The 9,264-nt window shown below is 38.5% G+C and overlaps 2 long non-coding RNA genes across 2 annotated transcripts; one reads left to right on the top strand and one right to left on the bottom strand.

The window, feature by feature from the left end:
• Nucleotides 1-974: 974 nt before the first annotated feature.
• Nucleotides 975-1,819, top strand: LOC138021747 (uncharacterized). The gene is made up of 2 exons (XR_011126437.1): nt 975-1,335; nt 1,492-1,819. It is a non-coding gene; the product is annotated as an uncharacterized lncRNA (long non-coding RNA).
• A 1,739-nt stretch (nt 1,820-3,558) lies between these two features.
• Nucleotides 3,559-5,002, bottom strand: LOC138021746 (uncharacterized). Its single transcript, XR_011126436.1, has 2 exons — nt 4,862-5,002; nt 3,559-4,682 (listed from the first exon to the last, which is right to left on the bottom strand). It is a non-coding gene; the product is annotated as an uncharacterized lncRNA (long non-coding RNA).
• Nucleotides 5,003-9,264: the final 4,262 nt, after the last annotated feature.

Here is a 9,264-nt window from a genome sequence, read left to right as displayed (position 1 = left end):
CGAAATTTGAGAGGAAAGGACTGATCGACACGAGGATGTCACAGCCGGTCTCGAAGCGCTGCTACATAGCAATCAACGGATTCCAAAGCGTTGCATTCGCGCTTACCGCCGAGAATGCAGGAAGCCGCAAGTGTTGAGTTATCATCAAAGCGGTTCCAGGAGGCGACAGGGCAAGAGCTCCCTGCCATAGTCATTACTTGAAATTTTACAAGATCGAGACGGAACTGGAAAGTACAAGCGAAAGAGTTCTTGTATTTATATCAAGTTCACTTGATTGAGCCGCTTATATCACTTTGAAGCACTTAATATCGATACACCAGCAGGTGTATTTAACCCAGTTGTTAAATCTACTGTGTATAAGCTGTATTATTTTCAGTGCGAAGTGAATTCAAAGTCATGGTTGTATCTACTTTATGAACTCTGCTGAGCAACGAAAAAATGTGGGCAGTCTAGTCGGAATAAAACTTATGGTTCCGAACAAGGAAAAACGTTGTTAGGTATTATTCATGTGTTATTTTCAGTGTGAAGGGAATTCAAAGTTATTGTTGTATCTACATTGTGCAACTAAAGGCAACGAAAAATGTGGTCAGTCAAAATAAAGTTATGGTTGAACGCGGAAATACTTTGTTGTGCTTTATTCATGTTAATCTCTGCTTTCTCTGCCGCTCCCACATTCCACTGAAAACATCAAGTTATCGCAGTTATTGACAAAAGCTTGTATGCCTGTCTTTCTCGCTTAGCATTTGATCACTCTGCAAAAAAATTGTTTTGAGTGCTTTCTCTCAATTTAATAGACCATGCAAAGACACAGGCTGGGCAAGTAAAACGAACTGTACGAGAGTGACTCTATTTTAGAAATTAAGTGTCTTTCAGTTTCCATTGCTTACTGAGTTCTTACCTTACGTTTTACAGGGGAAGTGATAAGAATCGTTTTAATAAGAAAAAGAACTTAAGGTAAGAATGAGAAAGCAATATGAAATTTTGCGGTATAAGCCAATATTCTGGGCGTTGTAGAGGAGGTTGGACAGCAGCGGGAAATTTTTATTTTTCAGACAGTTGCCTTCATACTTCAAGGGAAACACATCTCCGTTGTAATCAACATGGACGCCATTGATAGACAGGCCGCATAGTCAACTTCGTTTAAGAGTTCCAGTTGCTTCTTCTTACATTGCTGTGACATGCTCAATTTATTTACTTTCTCTGTTCGAAGCCGGCTCTTTTTGATGATCAATGGGTTCGAACAACTGAGCGAGGAAATTAGATGGACTGAGCGAGGAAATTAGATGCTCTGAAGTCGGCGTCAGTTCTATTAAAAAACCCAGTGTTGATTTTGTGGTAGGGTATAAATTTTCTTGTTTTGGAATCATGCATTGTTGGAAATTTGTATGTATTTGAGGCTTGAGCCATCGTCGTTCTAAACTGTGTGAGAACAGATTTTCCTGGCTTAATTAAAGCACAACATGTTTAGAGATCGTTCTTCTCATGTTGTAGTTTGACCCTCAAGAAAGCGACCAGGAAAGCAACCTCCTCAGAAACAGCCATTGCACAACCGCATCGAGCTCCAAAGGAAACTTTGTCAGTTGCTCCATATATTGTTAGATGTTGACAGGATGAATGTTGATGCAACTGTTCGTCTTTCCCAGAAACCTGGCACGGCTGGCCATGGAATATTTTTTGGTCAAACATTAAAGGATGACAAAGAGGAAAATGAGGACATTCATGAAAAAGGAAATTTTTTATTGTTTGTCACATAATGGACTGGAAAACTGTAAATAGTCTGTCCTTAAAATTAAAAATATAATTTTAGTTCACCATGTCACTGAAAGTTGCCCTTGGTAGACAGGTAGTTCAGGTATCGTAATGTTTCAGAACATATCTTAACATAAAATAAGTCACCAATGCTTACCTTCTGAAAGAAGATATCAATCCATTTGTTTTTTGGGGGTTCTTGTTCAGAGAAATGCTGCTTATCTTGTGAAGATAGCCCCCTGATAGTCAAATTGCTCACATGACAGTACTTTCAGAAGTAGTGAAATTTCAGGAGATAAAAATGTGCTGTACACGTTGGTGTTTTAAGGTATTGGTGGCGCCCACGACAAGCCAAGACAGGAATTTTTGAAAATGGCACAGAGAAAAATAAAAGCAAACTGTCAGGTCCAAGTGCAGCTGAGACCAGAGCCAACTAATGGCAAGGACAAAAATACCATAGCCATTGACTTGAACCATGGTAATGGATGGTTTCATTGTTACATTGCCAGAGAATTCACAGGTTTATTGCATACAGTAATTGAAAATGAGAAATTGTTGACATACAGGTAACTGTCCACCACATCATGGTTTTTTGTGTGCAAAAATTGGATATAAGTCTTTAATTTCAATACTAAGAAAGGAAAAGTGGGAAAGTATGTTATGACAAGGTGCCACAGTGCTCGGTGAAATAATATTAAGAATTGCTTAAGATTGTCTTACAACTACTCGCTATTTGTATCTGTAACAATACTGTTGATTTTGTTTAATTTACTGGTATCAACTATTCATAAGTATAAAATCTATGAACAATTTTTTTTATTGTACATGTACATTAAAATACTTTGCTGAGTCTCATAGAAACTTAACTTTCCGTGGTAGACGTAGTGTGTAGTGCACTTACAGTGCACTACACACTACGTCATCAGGTTATAAGAGTGTAAAAACTGTATATCATTCAATATTTATTTATTTTTTGTTATCCTTAAGGGAGGCTAACAAAATCTGCACCTTGCTTGGTTTGCATTTTTAGAGCATTAAAATAGAACTTTTAGTCCTTTTTTTCTCACGGAAAGTCGAATATTTTGAGCTCACCCATTCAAATACTAACCCTGCCGGACAGGGATTAACTGCAATGAGATTTTGTCTTGGAAAGGTATCAGGCATTTGGTGATATAGAAATTTCAAGGAACTTGAAAATGGTCAACATGTCAGCCTCAAATCAATGTTTCTCCATTCTCTTTTATTTTCTTCAATCTTTCTGGGTTTAGTATTATACTAGTAACCACATGTCTTTTCAGGGGGGCTATTTACGTAAGACATCTACCGTGGCACTAAAATGATACACGGTAGCAAAACAATATCGTGTGTTGTTAGGGCTACATATTAGGCAAAGACAAGTTGAATCTCCTGAAAAACAAAATGCAGCTCAGTTGACAGTCATGGAATAAAGCACTGTGTTACTGCACTCAGTCTGAGGTCTCTCGTTTTCACTCCTTCCTCCCCCCATCTGATGTACCTCATTGGAAAGTGTGCTTGATGCCATTGCAACTGAGAAGCCCTTAATAACATGCATAAGTGGACTATGGAAAGATAAACATGCAGGTTTTCCTCTGCAAGAACTTATAGCAGTACCGATGTTTGGAGTATTAAATTTGCACGATTTTTGGGAAAGATTTGCAAAAAGAAATATTGTCCCAAAATTGAGAGCATGTTGTCTGCTCTCAGAACTCTGGAAAACAAATTATGGGCAGGAATTTCCTGAAACACTGTCACTTGTATCACGCACAGGTTGAGTTAAGATAATTCAAAACCAGTAAAGAAAACTTTATTTGCACTGACCAATATATTTTGATCATCTGTAACATCTGGTTCAGCAGCTCAATTCAATGAAGCTGTGTACTAATAATGTACCAGGGAGCCCCCCCCCCCTCCCTGGGGCTTAACATTGATAGGTGCATAATAGTTCCTTAAATAAGCTTCAATACTTATGGTCTCCACTTTGATTGAAAATTTAAAGGATCAAAAGAGATTATGATTGTCTTTTATTTTTCTTGTTGCTGTAGCAGTTACAGCCATAAATGGCACATTCTTGGAAACCACGGACTGCAGCATTATGTTATTACTGTATATGAAACGATAGTGATGTTATAGCATAGGATGAACGTTTCTGTTTAGGTAATTTGCTCATTACTTTATAACAATAAAAATTGGGTTTGCTAAGTTTGTTTTTTTTCAGTTATAAGTACCTGAAGATAAAATATAAGCAATTGATTCCTTCATGCTATCACAATAATGGCAGCACAAATATAATTTTGGTGTTTCACGTATGTATGGAAGCATGATACAGTATTGTTGTAATAATTATAACCCATCAACTAATCAAGTCGATTTAAAGTGTCAATACTGTTTAGAGCCTTTTTGAACCCACATCAGCAGTTGTAATTTGGCACCATATCACAAATTTTAAAATAATTTGAATTGGATGAGCGAGTTCTGAATCTTAAAAGAAGAAGAAAAACCTTAAATAATCGAAAAGTTTTTCTATCATGAACCACTCTGTCTTATCTCTTGTGGGGACAATTGACTGATCAACAAGAATACTTCATACACAACAATGGTTCTCCGGTTTTAGAGTGAAACAGGGTTTTCCTCGAGTTTGAACTGACTCTTGGTGCTTGTTTTGGGAGCTTCCCTTGCGTATCATCAGATGATATGTGCTGCCTCCTTGAGCTTCCATACATTTTCAGCAGCATTTAGCTCAGCAAAACATGAAAGATAGATCTTATCTGGCCACATTTTCCCCGTGTACTCTTCGAAAAGAGGTAACATTCCGCGCCATTATGTCATGCGAACACAACAAATCTTGCAATCCGTTTTGCTGTATTTCGACAACAATAACTCAAAATCCGTCGCGGGGGCAAGGGGGGGGCGACCTATAAAATAGAAAACCCATTTGTTATGCTATATAGTGTTGCATAATTGAAGACACTAAAGTGAACACAAAGCGAGAAATCGATTTCTAAAAAGGGCACACTCGAAGCGTGTCAACAAAACAATGCAATGTGGGACTTAACAAAATATTATAAAATTGTACGATTAAAATTCGTCTTACCTTTAAATTGCCTTCATAGCAATGAAAAACAACTCCAATATGTTTAATCTGGCGCATTTATGGTAAATTATCAATAAACCAAAGCGAAAAAATGCCGAATTAACGGAGGGCTTCTGAGTTTCTCCATGGAACTTTTCGTCCGACATGAAGATCTGTATGAACGCTGCTCATTGGTCGAAATTTATCACGTGACAGCTGTCCAACCTCCTCTGGGGCGTTAACTGAATAGAGTGTAATGTGAAGTGCCAGATTTCAATCCCATATGAACCTCTGGGGGCGTTGTTTACTTCATGCCTCATTAAGGACGGATCTACTTTTCGGGGGCAGCTCTTTGCTAGAAACTATTCTAGGTTATTGTAATTTTTCGGTTATTACTTGTCATTTTTCAAAGATCCTTAGCTATTGATCGGGGAAAAGAAAAAAACAGGAGAGAAACTTTTACTTTTACTTTTACTTTTACTTTTTTAAAGACGAGCGACCGCTTGCCGTTTATTGTTCGCCTTCGGAGCTCGACAAACAACGGAAGCTTAGTCAGCATCATGAACGACTTTGTGCCATTTTAGGTTCTTGTAGAGATTTTTGGTTATTTTGGTGGGGTGATGGAGTGCGACGCTGTTGATTAAGTTTTGGAATGAGGCACAAAGTAATGTATTAGCTAGAAACTAGACCGAATGCCAAAATGGCCATTTTTCCGCAGTGATCTCTCAGCAGGAATTTTCTAGGTTGTGGTTTTCAGTAACGTTTTTTCGCATCATGTACAATACTTCCGTTTTGTTAAAATCTCAACATTGAATCGTGCTTAAAGCACGGTGTTGGTCGATTGAATCTTTCCGACGGCAACAAGAACCCGACTTCATCTTAACACAATACAAGTTCATGTTCTTTGGCAAAGAACGTCAACAAAAGCTATTGTACAGTGATATGAAATTCATCTTGACCTATTATATTGGCTAAGGAGATGTTTGGGTTGCCGACCGGCAGGAAGTGTGAGTATTTTGACTGCAACGTTTTGGTTATGGGATTTGGTAATACTTATTTAATTATTCAGCTTGTAAAAGTTTGCGTATAAAGTAGGCCATTTCATGTATCTTAGGTCCCACTTCAACAAACTGAAGTCGTTTGAGAAGCTCGTCTCGACAGTTCAATAACTCGTGTGCACAGTTTATATTACGTTTGCATCCAAATTCTGGCTCTTGCCGAAAATAATATTGAAAGAAGAGGCTAGAAGCCTTGTTTTCATTGAATTGCGAGAATCATGCTACAAGGGCGGAAATGCCGGCTAGCATGATGTTGCTTTCAGTTTGCAGCCAATTTTCAAAACCAGCAATGCCAATTAGCGTTGCTCTTGTCATTTAAGAGGATATGCGTGGCGCTACATGTTACTTCATTCCTTTCCGTGATGCCAGTTGAAATGGACAACTCCATGATAGCGAAACAAAGGCAAAGAGAAGGCGGGGAAGGGGTAGGAGTTTTAAGTGCCACTTATTTGATTTCTTCAGTGGTGGGTGGTCAAAGCCCTCGTCATACTCCACCTTATAAAACATCGACAAAAAACGAAACACACAGTAACTCATATTCTACCACCACTTTTGCAGTTCTAAACATTTATCTAAGGCACTTTTCGTCTCCTTTAGTATACCCTTCCGACTTTATGCTGACTCCATTAGTAATACTCGTAAATCGAAATAACTTAATTTTTAGTATATGGAGTGATATTTGAGGTCTTGCGCGACTTTTTGACAATATATACCAGAATCCTCTTGCAAGATCTTACTGCCGCTAAAGGGAAATCACTGACAACCTCTACTACCATGTTGACGGAAATTATTTTGGGGCATCAGTATTGTAAACCGCGCCCTGTGTGTATATTAATTAGATAGTTATTAAAGTCAAAATTTCTTTAATTATTCGGGATTTGTGTTCCGTTTCTTGATTAAAATCGGTGCTCACACTTCTCGTGGCTTTCGGTCGGAGTAGTTCACGTTTTTCAAGTAGATTTTCTGCTTCTTTGCATATTAAGTGTTGTTAATATGTTATCATATGTTAAGATTACCCTCAAAATTACTCGCTTTAATATTGTGAGATATTTGCCGTTCTCTGAGGTGACTACCTGTTTTAAAAAGTCTTTCCTTTTCCTTTATTTTCTGTTTTTTTTTCATCCAAGTCAATAAGCAGATTGTAGCAGTTACTTCGTCGTGAAGGTTCGAGAATTTTGCTACCTTCACATGGAACACGCTCCAGTTTACACAAGTTGCCCCACCTTCCTGTAAAATCTTAATACATACACCCGATTTAATTCCCTGAATATTAGTGTATCATCAATAGTCACGTTTTAAGGCTTGCGTGCAACTCGGTCCGAAATATTTTGTTCATGTCAATTACAAAGTGCATTTGAAAGCACTGGTTTAATTAAATCAGTCTGATTGAAATCGGGTAGTGTTTGCCTAAATCGCAAATTAATCACAAGGCTGTAATGTTGTATGATGAAACAGTCCGTTAATAAATTGAAGTACCCTGTTCTGAAGCATGGTTCTCTTTTGATTGTAATGTACTTTCAAGGAGGAGAGCGGCATCTCTCCTGGGTAGAAGAGCACCCCGGTAGGCCACTAGGCCTGGGACTTGAATCCCTGTCAAAGTGCTTTAAATCCATATTCAGGAAAACCAGAAATTCAAACAATTCTTGTTTTCAGTTATTATTGTTTTTTTTGTTGGTCCAGCCCGAATTTGAAACCAAGAACACCTCTACGATACAAGCTGAAAGACCTGGGAAAGATTAACTCAGGCAACTCTTTAAGAGGAATCAAACTAGTATATTTTTTATACTGGGTTACATTTGCAGAATTTTCCTGAAGAAAGACTTAGTTGTTAGAGCAATTCACTCGTGAACACGAAGACGTTGGCTTATTCATTTACTTCGGTCGGATTTTACCCGAACGTTCCTTGAGTCTATCGGCAAGCGTTGTTTTCAGAAAAAGTATCTAAAGACACTTCTCCATACTCTGCGTCTTGGCCTTTGATTTCAATGAAGCAAAAGGATAGTTATTTGGGAAGACTACAAGCAGTCCCTCTGTTTTCGAGCGCGAGAAGAGACGCGCGGGAAAACATGCCCGCGCGAAAGGAGCAAATACACCATTCTCCAAAATGGCGGTCGAAAAATCAAATAAGTTAAAATTAAACTGATATCAGGAATAGAGAGAGCACCTTAAATTTAGTAGCTCTGCAAAGTTTCAGCATATCAGGTGTAATATCAGTTGAGAAAATGTAAGTTGAAAAATGTAAAAAGTACAGACGTTTGTGTGATCGGGGTTTGGCCTATAACCCCAGTCGTACAAATGTCCGGTAAATTTGTCAAATTTCAACTTACATTTCCTCAGCTGATATAACACCTAATACGCTGAAACTTTGCAGGGTCACTTAAGTAAAGGTGCTCTTTCTATTTCTGTATCACTTTTGTATTCAGTTCAATTTGAATTCACTCAAATCGGTTGCCGCTATTTTGGAGATTCGGTTCTATTTCGCGCGGCGATTTCTTCTTTCTGGCTGTCTTTTCCTCGACCTTGATAGAGACTACGTTTACACTAGAGCAAAAGTTTCCGGATATATTTGTGAAGAATCCGGAACGACGGTTTTAGTACCGGATTCGTTGTGGTATTTATGCACAAAACATTAATCCGGTATGAAGAGTTCCCAAATTTGTCTCAAATCCCCGGGGAGGTTCTGAATCCGGAATCCACAGTGGAAACTTTCGATTTGTATCCGAACATTTTGAAGCCGAAATTTTTCGTTAGTGTAAACGGCGTGGGTTATCCCACGAATGATCCAGCTAGTCGAAGCCCGCGTTTTCACAAGACGGCGCCCGAGTTAGTTGCAAAGTTGTTGGTCGTTCCAATAATATTCTCTTATTTTACTACAGGCACAGGTCATTTTCTAAGGAAACGAAGGCCGCTAAAAGCAGTCACATTTTACACGGGGCACATAATTGTTTCATGGGACCGGGATGGGCGAACAGACGACGGAGACGATTTCGGGGAAGAACAGGAAGATTGAGTGTTTGGTGGAATAACTTGATGAACAATGTCACAGTAGACAGCGAATGGAACTTTTTTGTCGACTGAGCACTTTTTTAATTAAACCTCTGCGACGACCTGAGGCCTCACCGGATTTATCGAGTTTAGTGTGAACCACTAATGTAACCATTTACGAATCCCCAAGTTGATGAATCCGGAAACATTTAGAAATCCGGAAACTTTTTCCCTAGTGTAAAAGTTGTGTAACTAAGTGGCAAAAGTGTTCATAACATGGGTCATTGTTTATCTCTGTTATTGTGGAAACTTGAGAATTGTGAAAAAAAAAATGCTTTGTGTACACGCACATTTGATCTGGTTGATAGAATTACGCTTTAA

This window comes from Montipora capricornis, chromosome 10 (genome assembly GCF_036669925.1).
Source record: "Montipora capricornis isolate CH-2021 chromosome 10, ASM3666992v2, whole genome shotgun sequence".
NCBI lineage: Eukaryota > Metazoa > Cnidaria > Anthozoa > Scleractinia > Acroporidae > Montipora > Montipora capricornis.
Note: the sequence above shows the minus strand (reverse complement) of the source record. Positions and strands in the feature narration are given on the sequence as shown.